This window comes from Rhinichthys klamathensis, unplaced genomic scaffold (assembly GCF_029890125.1).
Source record: "Rhinichthys klamathensis goyatoka isolate OS25496 unplaced genomic scaffold, OSU_Roscu_1.1 h1tg000072l_1, whole genome shotgun sequence".
Lineage (NCBI taxonomy): Eukaryota > Metazoa > Chordata > Actinopteri > Cypriniformes > Leuciscidae > Rhinichthys > Rhinichthys klamathensis.
The window spans coordinates 1,858,070-1,875,940 of NW_026606615.1; the positions used below are offsets into that span (position 1 = coordinate 1,858,070).

The 17,871-nt window shown below is 39.1% G+C and overlaps 1 protein-coding gene across 1 annotated transcript in view; it reads right to left on the reverse strand.

Annotated features, from left to right (window-relative positions):
* slc29a1a (solute carrier family 29 member 1a) overlaps positions 1-17,179 on the reverse strand; it is a 52,819-nt gene extending 35,640 nt beyond the window's left edge. Inside the window, exon 1 of the mRNA XM_056250670.1 lies at positions 17,088-17,179. The gene's annotated coding sequence lies outside the window, so the exon portion shown is untranslated. The remainder of the gene's footprint in view (positions 1-17,087) is intronic.
* Between the last annotated feature and the right edge of the window lie 692 nt (positions 17,180-17,871).

The window sequence follows — 17,871 nt, forward strand, 5'->3', positions numbered from 1 at the left end:
CTGTTAATGTGTAAGTTAAAGTCGCCTTGAAACGGCTTGTCGAACAAGAAGAAATCTAGGGCGGGGCTTGGTTTTGTCCATGGGAAATTAGTTGGATGGTTGTGGTTTGCTATTGGTCAATCTCATGTGAGTGACAGTTGCCCCGCCCTCACGCCAGTAAACAGAGAAGAGAAGAGATGTCAAGGGGAAGTTATTTTGATTCAAGAGTATGAGGGCCCATGAATAAAAATTATGTCAAAAAATAACTATAATAAATAATGCAATATTCCATAAAAATACAAACGGTCAAAATAATGATTTCATGGTGACTAAATCTCTGAACATAAATAACTATTCCTTCCTATCAGATACTGATCATCTGTTAACTGAAGTAAAATACAAACTGCATATTTGCACACAAATATGAAATCCAGATCTTCATTAAATACATTATTCTGTAAATATAGATGTTTTCTATATTTCTATCTCTCAGCGAACTGAATGCATGCTGTGTTTCTTTAGACATCTACTTTCTCTCTCTCTCTCTCTCTCTCTCTCTCTCTCTCTCTCTCTCTCTCAATTCAATTCAATTCAGCTTTATTGGCATGAATGTGTACAATAGCACAATATTGCCAAAGCAATAGACATATACAAACATATAGATAAATAAAAGTGAACAATAAAAAATAAAATAAAACAATTACTAAAATATCAAACAATCAAAATAATAATTATTTGAAAATTTGTACAATTATTTATCCATCTGAGGTTCCACTGGTTGTCCTCATTTCATGGCATGAGGAGACATATTTTGCAGCAATTATCTCACATTTGGGCATTTCTCCTAGTAAATATGGGATTTTCTGTGTGTCTGATATGGATTTGAATTCAGGGTATATTTGGGAAATGTTTGGGAAGTGTTTTTGTCTTAGTGTATTATATTTGGGGCATGAGGTTAGAAAGTGCAGCTCTGTCTCGACCTGTCCCCGGTCACACTGGGAGCAGAGTCCTCTCCTCTTGTGGGAGCCAGCTCTGTCTGTGCCGACCCGTCTCTATGGCCAGGCTGTGTTCACTTAGTCTGTACGTTGTCAACATTTTTCTTAGTTTAGGACATTTTATTGTACTCAGGTAATTTGCCAGTGTGAATTCTCTTTTTAGGGTCAGATAAAGTTGTAATTTACTTTGTGTTTTGGTCGTTTCTTTCCAGTATTCAATATATTTTTCTTTCTGCTTGTTGATAATTTGGTTTGGTCTTGTGTTGGCGTTGCTGTCCTGAGGCTGTTGGGGACTGGTTCCTGCAGAGAGCCTCAGCACCAGCTGGCTGAGGGGACTCTGTTCTGCTTTCAGCTCCTGGTGTGTTAGGGCTTTGTGATGATATGTCTGGGGGTTAACTGATTTTAAGTGATTGTAAAATTTAATTGATCTTTTCTGTATCTTTAGTAAGAGGGGGTATTGGCCGAGCTCTGCTCTGCACAGGTTATTCGGGGTTTTTCTCTGCACCTGTAGGATGCTCTTACAGAACTCAGTATGGAAAGATTCTATGATTGTTTTGTCCCATTTGTCAAATTCATTATTAAGTTTTGGCCCCCAAATTTCACTACCATATAGAATTATTGGTTCTAGTACAAATTGGAAAATTTTAAGCCAGATTTCAATTGGAATATAGATTTTAATGTTTCTTTTTATTGCATAGAAAGCTCTCCTTGCTTTGTCCCTCAGATCTTTCACAGCCATGTTGAGGTTGCCTGTGTATGTAATGTTGAGGCCAAGGTAAGTGTAGTTTTTTGTGTGTTGTAATTTAGTGGTGTCCAAATAGAAATTGTGTGTAACCTGATTTCTGTATTGTTTCTGAAAGATCATTATCTTAGTCTTTACTGTGTTGACTGTCAGGGCCCAGCTCTGGCAGAATCTCTGCAGGAGGTTAAGGTGCTGCTGCAGACCTTCTCTAGTAGGTGAGAGTAACACTAAGTCATCTGCATACAGCAGACCTCTGATCTCGGTGTTGTTCAGGGTGAGGCCAGGTGCCGTGGAACTCTCTAATTGCTTTGCTAATTCATTGATATATAGATTGAAGAGAATTGGACTGAGATTGCATCCCTGCTTCACTCCCCGGCCCTGGGAGAAGAACGCTGTTTGTTTGTTTCCAATCTTTATGGCACATTCACTTTTTGTATACATGTTCTTAATCAAATCATATGTTTTTCCTCCAATGCCACTTTCAAGTAGTCTGTAGAAGAGGCCCTCGTGCCAGATGGAATCAAAGGCTTTCTGGAAGTCAACAAAACAGGCATATACCTTTCTTTTCTTAATGTTTAATTCTTGATCAATTAGAGTCTGGAGTGTAAATATATGGTCCGTTGTGCGGCAATTTGGCAAAAAACCAATTTGGCATTTATGCAGAATATTGTGGTCATCAAGGAATTTGACAAGTCGTTTATTAATGATGTTGCAGAATATTTTTCCCAGGTTACTGGATACACATATTCCTCTGTAGTTATTTGGGTCATATTTATCTCCGGATTTATGAATTGGGGTTATTAAACCTTTGTTCCAGATGTCAGGAAAAGTTCCAGTTGATAGAATAGTATTGAATAGTTTTAGTATAGCCAATCTGATTTTATGATCTGAGTATTTGATCATTTCGTTGAGGACTCCATCTACACCACAAGCCTTTTTTCCTTTCAGGGACTGGGTGACTTCTGTTAACTCTTGTTCTGTTACAGGGGAATCTAGAGGGTTTTGGTTGTTTTTTATCACCGCCTCCAGAGTTTTCCATTTTGAGAGTATCTCTGTAATATTGCTGTATAATTCAATAAAGTGATTAATCCAAGTATTTCCATCTTGAATCGCCAATTCATCCTGCTGGGTTTTGTTTAGGTTGTTCCATTTCTCCCAGAACTGGTTAGACTCTAAAGATTCCTCAATTTCACAGAGCTGCTTTTTATTGTGTTGTTCTTTCTTAGTTTTTAGGGTGTACTTGTATTGTTTCAGAGTGGCCTCATATTTACAGCGTATATTGTGGTTATCTGGGTCCCTATGCTTTTCATTTGATAATTTCCTTAAATGTTTCCTTAGGTTTTTGCATTCAGTGTCAAACCATTTGTTACTGTTCATTTGTTGAGGTTTTGGTTTGGAGGCTTTCAAATTAGACAATGCAGCCAAATGATGAAATATTGAATTGATTTTGTCCACAGCTGAATTTACACCAGAATTATTCTGGGGAAATGTTTCAGTTAGAAATAAATGGGTTAAATTATGTATGTTTTGATTTTCCAGTGCCTTTTGGTACGCCCCCATGCTGTCTGGGGTCCATCTGTATGAGTATGTGCTGTTAAACAGTTCACAGGCACTAGGGGCTCCAGACTTAGACTGGGCCCTTTTCAGGTATATTGTGATTTTGCTGTGGTCTGAGAGGGGTGTGAGGGGGCTGACTGTGAAAGCTCTGAGAGACACTGGATCTAGATCTGTAATGAAATAATCAACCGTACTACTGCCAAGAGCTGAGCTGTAAGTGTAGCGACCTAGAGAGTCCCCTCGTAGCCTGCCGTTGACTATGTACAGACCCAGTGTACGGCATAGCTGTAAAAGCTGCACACCGCTTGTATTAGTAAGCTTGTCGAAGCTCTTTCTAGCAGGACATTCAGGGAGGGGGAAGCAGGTGCTTCCAGGTAAGTGTTTGTCTCCCTGGGTGTTCATAGTGTCAGCTCTTTCCCCTGTTCGAGCGTTTAAGTCCCCACAGATTAATACATTTCCCATGGTTTTACAATGATTAATTTCCTCCTCAAGAATAGAGAAAATATCTGGGTTGTAGTAGGGGGATTCTGATGGAGGTATGTAGATGGCACATATGTAGACATGTTGCTCAGCACAAATCATCTGTTTGTTAATTTTCAACCATATATAAGATTCTTCTTTTTTAATTACTGTGATGGACTGGCTCAGTTCTGATTTACACCATATAATCATGCCTCCTGAATCTCTGCCTTGGGTTATTTTGGGATTTTTTGTTGATGGTATAATAATCTCAGTCTGTCTCTCTCTCTCTCTCTCTCTCTCTCTCTCTCTCTCTCTCTCTCTCTCTCTCTCTCTCTCTCTCTCTCTCTCTCTCTCTCTCTCTCTCTCTCTCTCTCTCTCTCTCTCTCTCTCTCTCTCTCTCTCTCTCTCTCTCTCTCTCTCTCTCTCTCTCTCTCTCTCTCTCTCTCTCTCCCCTCCCTCTCGGTCATGAATGAGTTGCATGAGACAACAAACTTTGCCTTGGCTGTTGACAATGACAAACATCTGCTGTTTTGTTGTAGTGTGGAGATGCACTCCTTCCATGTGAGATTCCACAGCTCCCATCAGAACAGCTGCACTTCCAGATTTCCCGAAGGAGCTCACAATGTCTACTTTTCAAGGACATGTTTTGTATATGCTACAGTTTTAGTTTTCTGCAATTTTCTGTCATTTTCTATCGTGTGCTGAAGAAGTTTGAAGTTTTCTAAACTGAACTCAGATTGCAAAATTATATGTTCATTCATTGCTGTTATTTTATCTTTGCACCCTGGCACTAAAAATATGGCAAGCATGATCATGTATTCTTATTTAAAAGTCTTTTCTAAAAGTAAATAAAGCATGATGTGATTTCATTAGGCATCAATCACTGTGACCATATGCGGCCAATGACCATTTGAAATCAACATGAATTAAATACTGATATTTTATACACATTCATGGTCTTATTTTCTATACACAGAGATTTCGGAAGTGTTACCTTTCACTGTGAAGATCTAAACATATTTAGATATACAGGAAATCGCAATGGAAGACGATTTCGATATATCAACAGACAACGTTGAATTTTTTTCGCAACCGCCCGAGAGATCACTTCCGGCGCTTTCCGGCGCTTGCGCAGCCCGAAGCGCCCGCGCTCTCAGATCACTTGGACGTGGCTGTGGTTACAAGAGGTAAAAACGATATTAATACTGTTCGTTTTCTCACACAAACCGCTCGTTTCGTGTCTTAGGCCATCAATGTGTACTTACATTTACGAGTCATTAAATCATGTTTAATTTGGACTTCTCTGTGCATGCTCTTTGAGGTGGTGACCATAGACCTGCATTATATGACTGACAGACAAGAACGGTTTGACCTAAAAATATCAAAATTGAAACTACTGCGGAAACAAAGACACCTACATCTTGGATGCCCTTGAGGTAAGCTAAAACATACCAAAAATTAATTTCAAAGTGAACTATCCCTTTAACAGATGAGTCAAGATGATGTTAATTTTTGAATGCCTTCTGTCTTGTTTACGTCTTTGGGTTCTGTGTCAGATGAATTTGTATGTTTAAAATAGAACTGGCAACCGTGTTGTATTCTTTTGGGCTGCCGCTTGAATATAACCATGTGGTGAGACTCTGTTTGCACTTACAGTCCGACCGCTTCCACCTACACCCTGTCTAGTCTAAAACCAGCCGTGGTTTCAGTGAGACAGTCCCTCCATGGATATGAGGTTTAACAAGTAAACATCCAGAGAAAGAGAGAGGAGACAAAAACAAGCACTTCTTGGGTAATATAACTCAGAAGGACAACTGTTTGATACCATCGGCTTTAAAATGAGTGCAACAAATTTGTAGCATTTAGACTGACGGCCAAGAGGCTTCACCGCTATACACTGCGTCCATTCAGTCATAACCCAGACAGCGACAGCATAGATGAGTCCTGTCGGCCCAGATCCGGCCCACATCTGGTACGTGTGGAATCCACGTGTACCAGATCAAGTCATACCGATCCAAGAGATGAAGGGTGACTGAAACGACTCAGTGTTTGTGCCGTTCACTGGCTCTGTTTGCTCCAGGATGAGTGTTACGGAAATTCAAATAATATAAATCACTTTGGATGGAAATAATCTGTTTAAAAACAAGCAATTGATATGAAAGAAAATAGAATGTTTTAAGGGTAAATGTGAGTCATCATCTTTATGAAATAAAATTACTGACGCTATTTTTCTACGGTCAGTTGATCTGGAAAGAGGGGTGCTGATTCAATCAGTAAAAAGTATATATCATGATAAAGAATCACCCCCCTTTAAAATAATCACATTTTGTTGCTTTCCAGCCTGAAATGAAGACGGACACAGTTTTTGTTTTATCCAGCTGTATTTACTCAACTTATAACATCCAGGTGAAAGATGTAACACCAACATGTGAGAAAAAAAAACTAAAAAAACAGAATCACTGAGTTAGAAAAAGCCTTAGAAAAATGACTTGTAAACTCAATTAGGTGTAGCTAATCACATTCTCAATGGCACACAAAGCCATTTGACTTTCAACTGTGATCGGCTGTGGTCATTTTTACTAGCTCAGCATGAAAAGAGGGTGAATGTCCTTCCGTGGCAATCTGTGGAATGACTTGAAGACTGCAGTCCACAAATAGTCACCATCAAATTGAACTGAACTTGAGCAGTTCTGCAAAGAAGAGAGTCTAGATGTGCAGAGTTAAAGACATATCCCAACAGATTAAAGGCTGTAATTAAAGCAAAAAGTGGTTCAACAAAATACTGACACAAGGGGATAATCCTTTTTCCAACTCAATGATTCTGTTTTTATATTTAGGTGTTCAAGCACGAAGTGCTGAAAACCTATTGTAATTGCTATTTGAAAAAAAAAAAAAACCTAAAACGCATCGTGCAGCCCAAACCGTAAGGCCTAGAGACTTGAAACCTGGCCAGGTGGTAGGGCCTCAGTTTGGGGAGAACCTATCAGAATATGACCCCAATTGGCCCATAGGTGGCGCTACAGCAACTAAAAGTACTAAATTGCCCATAACTCATCGACCGTTTGACCTAGAATCAAGAGTTGTACACCACTGTGTTCCTTGGCTCAAGACGGACAAGATGTATATCTCGGATTCTCGATTTGAGCAAAAACAATTTGTTATGGCCAATTTTGTCCAAAACCTACTTTTGCGAACTAGTCCCTGGTTTTTTGCCTGATCGGAACCAGACCAGTCTAGGACAATTCTCTGGACTCTCTAGATCAATAATTATCAAAAAAAAGTTGAACTTTGCCCTTTGGTTCACTGTAACAGGGTTGTTTAGAAAAGGGGGCGTGTCAAAATACACTCAAAAGCCTATAAATCATAAATAAAAACTCAGAACTTCACAAAAATTGACGAGCACATGTGTCCTAACATGGTGAAGAAGCATGCAGAGTTTCATGGAGATCGGACCATAGGTGGCGCTATAACTGTCAAAAAGGTCGCCTATTATTAGGGGTTCAAGCACGAAGTGCTGAAAACCTATTGTAATTGCTATTTGAAAAAAAAAAAAAACCTAAAACGCATCGTGCAGCCCAAACCGTAAGGCCTAGAGACTTGAAACCTGGCCAGGTGGTAGGGCCTCAGTTTGGGGAGAACCTATCAGAGTATGACCCCGATTGGCCCATAGGTGGCGCTACAGCAACTAAAAGTACTAAATTGCCCATAACTCATCGACCGTTTGACCTAGAATCAAGAGTTGTACACCACTGTGTTCCTTGGCTCAAGACGGACAAGATGTATATCTCGGATTCTCGATTTGAGCAAAAAAAATTTGTTATGGCCAATTTTGTCCAAAACCTACTTTTGCGAACTAGTCCCTGGTTTTTTCCCTGATCGGAACCAGACCAGTCTAGGACAATTCTATGGACTCTCTAGATCAATAATTATCAAAAAAAAGTTGAACTTTGCCCTTTGGTTCACTGTAACAGGGTCATTTAGAAAAGGGGGCGTGTCAAAATACACTCAAAAGCCTATAAATCATAAATAAAAACTCAGAACTTCACAAAAATTGATGAGCACATGTGTCATAACATGGTGAAGAAGCATGCAGAGTTTCGTGGAGATCGGACCATAGGTGGCGCTATAACTGTTAAAAAGCTTTAAAACCATACATTTCCTATGGTAAATTGTCTGTATTGGCTGTAAATGGTGTTTTCCATCTCTTATGTCAGTGGTTAAATGTATGCTAAATAAAACTTAATGTCTTAAATGCTTATGTGCTTAACGGCCTTAAAGGCCTTAACTGCTTGAACACCTCTAAATGCTGCTTGCAGCTTTAATTTATTTTATTTTTTCTGGCATGTTGGTGTTATATCTTTCACTTTTATGTTATTCATTTCCACTGAGTAAATACAGCTAGATGAAAGAAAAAAAATCTGTGTGCAGTACGTGACGTACCTGGCAGGACAGAGGAACAGGAGCTGAGCACATGGCAGTGCAGCCATCTCTGTGCCATGTGAAATGAAATCAGAGCCGCTCGGTCACGCCTCGGCCTGTGTCTACTTAGAGGACATACAGTATTTAAACCAGAACGCCCTATACGCCTGCATGACAATGCATTAAAATGCCTTAGCAACTCTAAAAAGATCTTGGCGACACCCCAAACAAACTTTAGGAAATGCATATCAACAACTGCCAACCTAACTGACCACAATACCAATCACATTTTCTTGAGAAAATGTAAAAAAAAAACATTCATACTGTGCATGGCACTGCTGTTTACCCAGCGTGTTTCGTGGATGGGCTCATATAAGAAAGAGTTTGAGCTGATTGTTTGCTAGGAATATAAAGGTGTGCAAAGCAGGTTTAGGTGGTGCGTTCATGTAGTTGCAGACTGTAAATTTGCATGTTATAATGTTACCATTTTCAAGATTTATAGTTCAAATTTAAATGAAATGACATTGCAGCTCCTCATAAATCCAGCAGATGCCTAGGAATAAATAATTACAAATAATCTAATAAAACTAGATGAATCCCGCACACTGCTATAACTTACAAATCTTTTTTTAGTATTTTTCGGCCATGATGAGACATTGTTTTCCTAGATTTATAGCCTAAATGTCTAGTGCCTGCTTGCTGACCATGCTATTCCTACTTGTAGTTATGTGTTGCACAAAATCATGAATACAATTCTAAATGATCAGAGATAGAATGTGTGGTGCAATTATTAAATTATCCATTAAAATTTGCATTAATTTGAATTGAATTGCATTGAAATGTAATTGATTAATAGTTCTGGACAGGTATTTTTAAAATCTGATTTAATCCAGAATGTTATTACAAAAAAATGCGTTCCTTTCCGGAACGAAAGCATCGTCAGATAAAGATGTTTACTCAGACAAGATTGGTAAAACTAGCAGATTTCACAGATCTCGCATTAGGAGAAAGCATGCAAGCATGGAGCGGACCGTCCCTACATCCCAGATTGTTATCTACAGGCATGACTAGGGTCTTCCTGCTGAACCTTCTGAGGGAGGAGTATCCTGACATCCAATCAAAACACCATGCTCCATTGTCCTCATCCAACTATCACCTGAGGCACAGCAGTCAAAGTCAACAAGAGGAAACTTGGTGCAACGACCCACTGACCCATGCATCATGGGACTTTGTTTCGTATTGCTGTGGAATGGGCCTAAGACATCCTGGTGAACCAGCGGACAACATATCATCCAGGCTCAAAAAACATACTGGACCATCTGATAAAATCAAAAATCAGACATCAAATCGTTTAGAAAAGAATCAGCACACTTCTTTCGCACTATGGGCCCTATCATACACCCAGTGCAATGAAGAGCAAGGCGCGACTCAAGAGTTTTTGCTAGTTTCAGCCCGACGCAGTTATCATTTTCACGTCCTGCGGGGTCTGAGAACAAGGTGTGTTCAGGCATTGTTGGCGCGTTGCTATTTTGAAACCGACTGAAGCCTGGTCTAAAGTCAATGGCCCAATTTTCTTTTTTGTTTTTTTAAAGAGCGCGTTAGTAATGTGCGCCTATAGCGGGTCCACAACGCACTACGCTGTGCTTATTACACACACAGGCACACGCAGCAGCACACAGACTAGTCAAATATAAAAAATAAAAGGATTATAATGTAAAAGATTAATATTGTGTACATAAAGATATGCTGGAATCCGGCTTGTCCCGTAGATGGTCTGCTTGCTCTTTAACCTCGCGCACGAGCAGATCTGTTTCCTCTCTGGAGACACGTTCAGTTTTTCCGCTTGCAAATTCCACCATGTAAATAGCGAATTCGCCACAGCGCGAGTGCAACTGGCTTTTAAAGGGAATGTGAGATGAGACTCTGATTGGTTTATTGCTTGTTACGCCCAAAACACACCCATTACTCATTAAGAGAATAGGGACAACTCTTTTAGGCCATGCACCAGGAGTGCCACTGCCAACCATTTTTCCCGTCGTTAAACTAGCAAAAGTGGATTCGGACACGGCCTAAGTTCACTTGCGCCGTGAGCTTTAGACAATGCGCTTAGATCGTTAAAATAGGGCCTGATGACTTCATCAAAAACACAAACAACTCATGTCCAAACACATCCAGGTCTCTCTACAAAAAAATTATTTTCCTCCTCAGTATGTTTAGCTTGTTTGTTTTTTTCAATACAAATATCTAAACATTTTTAAATCAAAACAAAGACTTTAACTTGAAAAACAAAATATTTTGTTTTGTTTCACACATTTACTTGAAAAACAAAATAACATAAAATATCAAGGCTGCATCCGAAATCACATACTTCCCTGCTATACAGTAGGCAAAAAAACAGTATGTGACAAAAGAACTATGTCCAAATTCACAGTACTCATAAAAGAGTATGCAAAAAGCACCCGGATGAGCTACTTCTTCCGGTGAGATTCTGAAGTGTGGATACGATGGACACTTTCCTATCCCATGAGGCCACGGGAAAGGATTTATGAATGACTGAAGTGACGTAACTGACGCTGGAAGGTCACGTGATAATGATAGCATGTCGAATGTAGTATGTCCAGATTACATTTACATTTTAAATGTAATTATTACATACCGCACTCACTCATACTGTCATGAAGGTGGTTGAGACAAGGAAGAAAGCAGGATCCAAATGCAGCACACTTTAATAACTAAACTACAAACTCACAGCAGGGAATATGACTCAGGGACAGAACAACCAACATCCATGTTACAACATCAAGAACTCACAAGGACTGGACTGAAACACAGGGCTTAAATACAAGGGCAAACAAGCTAAACAAGATGACAAGGGGGCGTGGTTAATCAGGGACACCTGGGAAGACTAATAGAGATAACGGGGAGCGGGAAAACAGGGAACAGGACTGAACCAAGTGCACAAAGACAAGGGGAACACAGACAGACATCACAACACATACTATATAGAACGTACTTTTTTTTAGCGGTTGAAGAAATAACTTTCTTCGGACGCAGCCAAAGTATTTTTTTTCTGAAAAATGTATTAAAATTAAGCGTGTTTATGCCTTGAACATTGGTGGGGCGAGGTTCGTTTTTTAGGGGTGGATTAAAAGAATTAAAAAGGATTTAAGGGAATAAAGAAAAAGAAATGTATGAGTTATAGGTCTAATTGTATAGGTGTGAACTAATCAATTATTATTGATATTACTGCGGGTCGTTTAACATTTCTATCATAAAACAGCTGGCGAAAATTAATTATTTAGTTACTTACCATGCACACTTTCACCATTAAAAATAAAGCATCACATTTGACTTCACATTTATCTACAGTAGCCTAAAGCTTGCATTCTTTGATTTGATTGGCCATCTCAATCATTCGACGAGCACTGTTAAGTCGGCTGAGACAGAGCAGCCAAAAATGTAACTTTTAAAACTTTTGGTCATCAAAAACAAATCTTTTTTGCAGCAATACTTCTGATAACCTCCATTCATGATTAGTGTTGATATTAGAAAGACCTCTGTGAGGTAAAAACAAAACTATAGCTTCATATGTGCTCTCCTCTACGCAGCTTGAGAAAAGATGGGAAAGGAAGATTTGCTCTGAGTTCTGAGTCTGACACAGTACAGACTAGGCAAAATGGGGAGATAAAGTGGTGGAAATAAGGTCTCAGCAGTAAAATCAAATGCAGAACCAAGTTGCAAATTAGGCATAATAAACACACAAAAACACTCATGACTTTTGCCCTCTGGGCCAGTTCTCCAGAGAAACACAATAGCCTGACTCTTATACGGTTAGTCTTATGACCTTCCATTTAAACCACCCATGTCAGAAATTATCAAACATTCTTCATGCAACATTAAAACTTTTACAAAATACAAGGAAACTTACATATAATAAACTAAACCACAATTCCATGAAAGCACAGAACAAGTCCGTCATGTTTCTTACCTGAACTTGTGCGTGTACGTGAGTCGTTGTTCTATGTCTCTCATTTCATCCGTATTGACATAGTAAAGATGCCTTTAAAGTTGCATCACTGCCGATGGAGGTGGTGTTGTACAATAATATGAGCCGGTGTCTGGAGTCAAAACCTAACTAGGTTATGATTGTTGTGAATTTTTAAAATTTTGTCTTTAAGTATTATCTACTGCTATATCCTTTAATGGTGTATTATGTAGAATACGTTATACATGTGGAAAGTATGTAGTACGCAATATTATTGGATGCTGTTTTGGCGTAAGTGATTACGCAATACGCTTAAGTTACGCATAGCGGTCAGAATTCAGAATATGACGCATTTTTTTCCACCCGTGCAGCATCTCTGAGTGCAGGGCAAAAATTTATTGACGAAGTAACTTTAATTTCCCGACTTTATATTTGTAATACTGGATGTTTATACTGCTGAGATTATCTCTAACATTAAGCCTGGTGTTTCGCGATCTTTATGTATATTAGTTTGTCATGTGAAACGCACGTGCAGGTGCCGCTAGCATCGTGGCTTATCTTGCTATAATTGGCCATACTTCGTTTAACTATGTCTATGCATCTGTATAAGATATTCTATATGTATTATACTTTAATACCATAATGAGGACGTAAAACACACTTTGAGAGAGCTGTTAAAATTGTTTAATTAGTAATGTACTGTATATCACAACAGTATGTGGGCATGTATGTTTAACATTTAGTTATTTACTTCTGTTTATTTGTTTATTGCAGAAACTACCTCCAATGCATAGTTAATATGTTTATATGATGAAACCCTGCCTGGTTCTGTTGTCAATCCACGTTCACGAGTCCGCAGTGACGCCGCTGACGTAAGACGCTGCTGACGTGTGTCTGGTGCGTCCGTGTATTCGGGTTCAAATAAATATGGCTAGGCAAAAAAAAAATGCAAGTGTTCCTCTGTGTGGAAATCCTTAGACACGTTTGCGAAGATTGTTTTGTTTCCAGCGTGCGTCTCCCTCAGACTGTAAACGAAGCTCGGGTGCACCAGACACACGTCAGCAGCGTCTTACGTCAGCAGCGGCACTGAACGCGGATCCACAACAGAACCAGAATACATACACACACACTCACACACACACACACACACACACCAGACACACGTCAGCAGCGTCTTACGTCAGCAGCGGCACTGAACGCGGATCCACAACAGAACCGGGAGACAATACAATGCTGAATAAAGTCGTAGTTTTGGTTATTTTTGGACCAAAATGTATTTTCGATGCTTCAAAACATTCTAACTAACCCACTGATGTCACATGGACTACTTTGATGATGTCTTTATCTCCTTTCTGGACAAGGACAGTATACCGTACATACATTTTCAATGGAGGGACAGAAAGCTTTCGGACTAAATCTAAAATATCTTAAACTGTGTTCTAAAGATGAACGGAGGTCTTACGGGCTTGGGACGACATGAGGGAGAGTCATTAATGACATCATTTTCATTTTTGGGTGAACTAACCCTTTAAAGACTTTAAAGAACCGGCATTCAGTGGGGCAATCCCCAACAATGATTTTCTCTGATTCTCCTCTGAACTCTGGCAACAACAAGCCATTTTCACCCACAGAACTGCCACTCACTGGACATTTCCTATTTTTCGGAACATTAAATAGATAGTTGGGTGTGAAAATCCCAGTAGATCAGTGGTTTTATGCAACACTCAGAACTGCCCGTCTGGCAACAACAACCATGAAACATTCTAATGCTCAGTTTGAACTTCAGTCTTAACCATGTCAACATCCCTAAATGCATTGAGCTGCTGCAATGTGATTGACGAATGAGATATTTGTATAGCCTAAATATATATAATGTATATACACACACACACTTGTGCAAATTGGTAAAACACTTACTCTTACTCAAGGGTTAAACATCACAGCTCTACATCATGAGACTCAACATCATGAGTTTCACATAAAGGGCCTGTTAACCATTTTCACAAACGATCTGTTCTTCAAAATCTATATATTTTTGTTCAGTCAAGTGACTCTATAAACGCAGGTACATGAGTTTCTTCAGGCGGCTCTACTGATGCAGATCACACCAGCATAAACGATGTTGCTTTGTTGTATGAATCTTCTGGTGTTTTGACTTTTTGTGTCCGTATGTTTAAAGTGAACTAAAAGGTTTTGTTTATTTAACATTGTCTGGTGTTTTCCTGGTGCTATAGTTATAAGGAATGACAATGTTTTTACATCTGTTCTTCCGTTCCTCTGCTCACTGGTCCGGAGTCTCTGCTGGGCATTTCAGATGTTTTTATAAAGGCCCACTTGTGGAATCTGCAGCTTTTCAGCGCTTCCTTCACATGCTCGCCTTCCTCGGCCCTGAACTCTCAGTCGCTCTGTAGTTTTCACTCTGTCACGTAATGTTTTCATGACCCCCAGCTTATGTCCCAGTGAGCGATCGGAATCAAACAGTAGGTACCGCTCTATGTGAGATAATAAACATTCTACATAAACATTCTACATAAATGCGCTTCATGGGCTTTGACACTTATGTTCAGGGTCTAAAATGAACACACTATAGTGCCAAATGTGGATTAAATCCAGCACTGTTGAATGTTTATGAGTTAACTGAATTGAATAGACTAATAATTGCAATTCCAATTTGAATGTAAGGAGGTAAATGAAATGAAAAGAAATTCAGGATGGATGGATTTGCACATCTCTGCTATGCAGTTGCATACAAATAACAACAGCGATGTTTGCCTTAGTAAACCCAATAATTCACTGTTTGTCTGACTAAATCCTGAGCACTGAACTTTCCAACAGCAAACTTTCTGAGATTGAATCTTTCACTCTGTTTATTTGAACCTCGTATTATCTATCAAAACATATCCCTGCTTATTATTCTACAGAGAGTGAAAAATGAATTGCATAGCCGTCATTCATCAAATATTAGCAGGGTTTAACCTTGTTTTCACAGCAATGGAAAGGCCCGTTCCTTAAGACGATTAATTCCTCTCATCCCTCCCATACTTAACAGCCAGGCAATGGGGTCTCCTGGCTCGTTCCCATATAAAAGACACGGGTCATGTGTGTCTTCTCAACACTCGAAGAACAAAGTGCATTGGGTGGAGTGGGATAACCGTGAGGTCAGAAGAGGTTAAGAATGTCTAGCTAATTCATTTGAGGTTATTGGCAGTGGAAGGTCATCGCTGCACCACGTGTTACATGTCTTAAGCTCGTGGGCGTACACAGGATTCACTGTTTGGGTGGGGCTCCACAAATATTGGTGGGAAAATTTAAAGGTGAAGTGTAAAATGTATGCAGCACTTACGCAAACAATAACAAACAGGTCTCAAATCATAAGCCACAGCAAACAATGCCCATGCTTGAGTGACAGTTTAAGGTCAATATTAGTGTAGAACCGAACACGCGATGAAAGTGATTGAGGACAGATGCTTTAAAGTCACCATAGCTGTGTTTAAAATCGCCTCCTTTACCCTCATTCACTATTCCCATTACTCCACTAATATAGTCCACTTGAAGGAGTGAATGAAAACGAGGGTATGAATTCGGACACTGAGTGCCGCTTTCGCATAGTTTGTGCTTGCTGTTTAATAATCATTTGAAACTTACAGCAAACTGGCAGCTCCAGTAGTAATGAAAAGATTTATCTTGAACTTTGTTGAAAATTAGCATTAACATTGGTTGTACACTCGTTATTGCGGTGGATTGTGGGATTGAATGAGTGCACTCGATAACGTCCACGTTTCGTACAAATGGCTTTCCCTTCAAATAATCCCCGATTTAACAGTATGGGGGGCTATTTCGAACACAGCCTGTAATTTTTTAACAGAATATTGCACTATTTATAATATAAATGATTTATTCATGCATATCATTATGTTTTTAATGCATGTGCTCTCTCTAATCGTTACTTAAAATAACTTCCCCTACCTCTTGCAGTGACATCTCTTCTCTTCTCTGTTTACTGGCGTGAGGGCGGGGCAACTGTCACTCACATGAGATTGACCAATAGCAAACCACAACCATCCAATCAATTCCTCGTGGACAAAATCAAGTCCCACCCTACATTTTTTCTTGTTTGAGAAGACAATATGGAAGAATAGTAGGCTAGAAGAATAGAGTATAGACTATCGCAACTTCTGTTTCATGCCAGCTTTAACACTCCAAAAATGAAAACAGCAAAAGCACCATAAGTATCATAAATGTGTGCAGTAGGCTATGTTCCACATCATCTTCTAACCCAGGCTCTGCTTGTGAATGCAGATAACCGAGTCTGACAGAAGACGTGCTGGTATTTAAGAAGGTGCCTACATTCAGAACTCTGGTTTTGGCATTGATAACCACTGGGGCATCTGAGGACACATTCTCTAGCACCAGTGAAACATTGTTACTTCGTTTCTTTGCATTTCAATACACTGAATCGAATGAAGCTTCTTAACTACACATTCATGAGATGTTAAAGAGGAATCTGCCAGCCAGATATTGTGGGATTTTCTCACGGGATCGCCTGTGGAGGTCTGACCTGACACAGCATGTGAGCTGCGTACAAATCCGCCTACATTCAACTGACAAGTGTTCTTTTTCGGTCACTTAATTTATTCAAAATCTGACTAAAGCACTACTACTACTTAATAGTCGTTTCTTAATTGTATTAAGTATTATTTTAATTTAACGCACTATTGTACAAAAAAAAATATTTAAAATGTACAAAAATGTATAGTACTGTAGAAATATAGGCTATTATACAGTAGCCTATGCATAAATCCAATAAGAACTATTCCAACGCTAGTGTTCGATTTCAAACACAGTCCATGTCGTGACGCAGACGGTGTTCCTGAGCGCGTGCACAGCTGGGTTATATACTGTCATTGTCATTGACACGCGTTTTCTACAGTGCTGCAGTGGTACTTACATGGTTCTTCGCGTTTCCCGAAACGTCCTGCATGTCATTGCGCAGAGTTTGCACAATGTGTTCTTTGTGAGAGTCGGACTGCTGTCACAGCTCTGAATGTGATGACTGCGTCGATATACGCAGTGTGAAGTTGCTCCAAATTCCTCTCTGAATCAATGGCTCTCTCTCAATGGATTTCAGCCTAAGCGCTGCATGCTTTACATCATTATCCGTTTGGATTAAAAATCTTCAGAAACACGTCATTACAATTGATACATTTTAGACAAATAACAAATTACAACGCAACAGTGCATGAGGATGTAACAATCTGTAAGAGTAGATGAAAAATAACATGGATGTATGTTTTTTAATTCAATTTATATAAATTAACAAGTGTGCTGTGATTGTGATTTATTATTTATACACATATTCCTAAAGTCTTTCAATCTTAGCTCATTAAACTGGCTTTGCTATGCAAAAAAAAAAAAAAAAAAGCCTTTCAGGCTCACATGGAACGTTCTCAGAACTTTCTGACAAGGTTCTCTCAAAGTTATACGTTCATTCAGTAGGAATAATGTTGGTTCAAAGTTATCTGTGTTTTTTAAAACGTTAGCAGAAAAACATTATTTATACTTTGTTCATATAACGTTTTCCTGAAACGTTTTATTTGGACGTCCCTCTGTTTCTTTTCTTTTTTTTTTTTTTTTAATGTTAACTACTACTTAAGTAACAATGTTCCAAATGTAACATTCCAAAAATTATAGAATAGAATATTCCCTTAAAGGGACAGTTCACCCAGAAATGA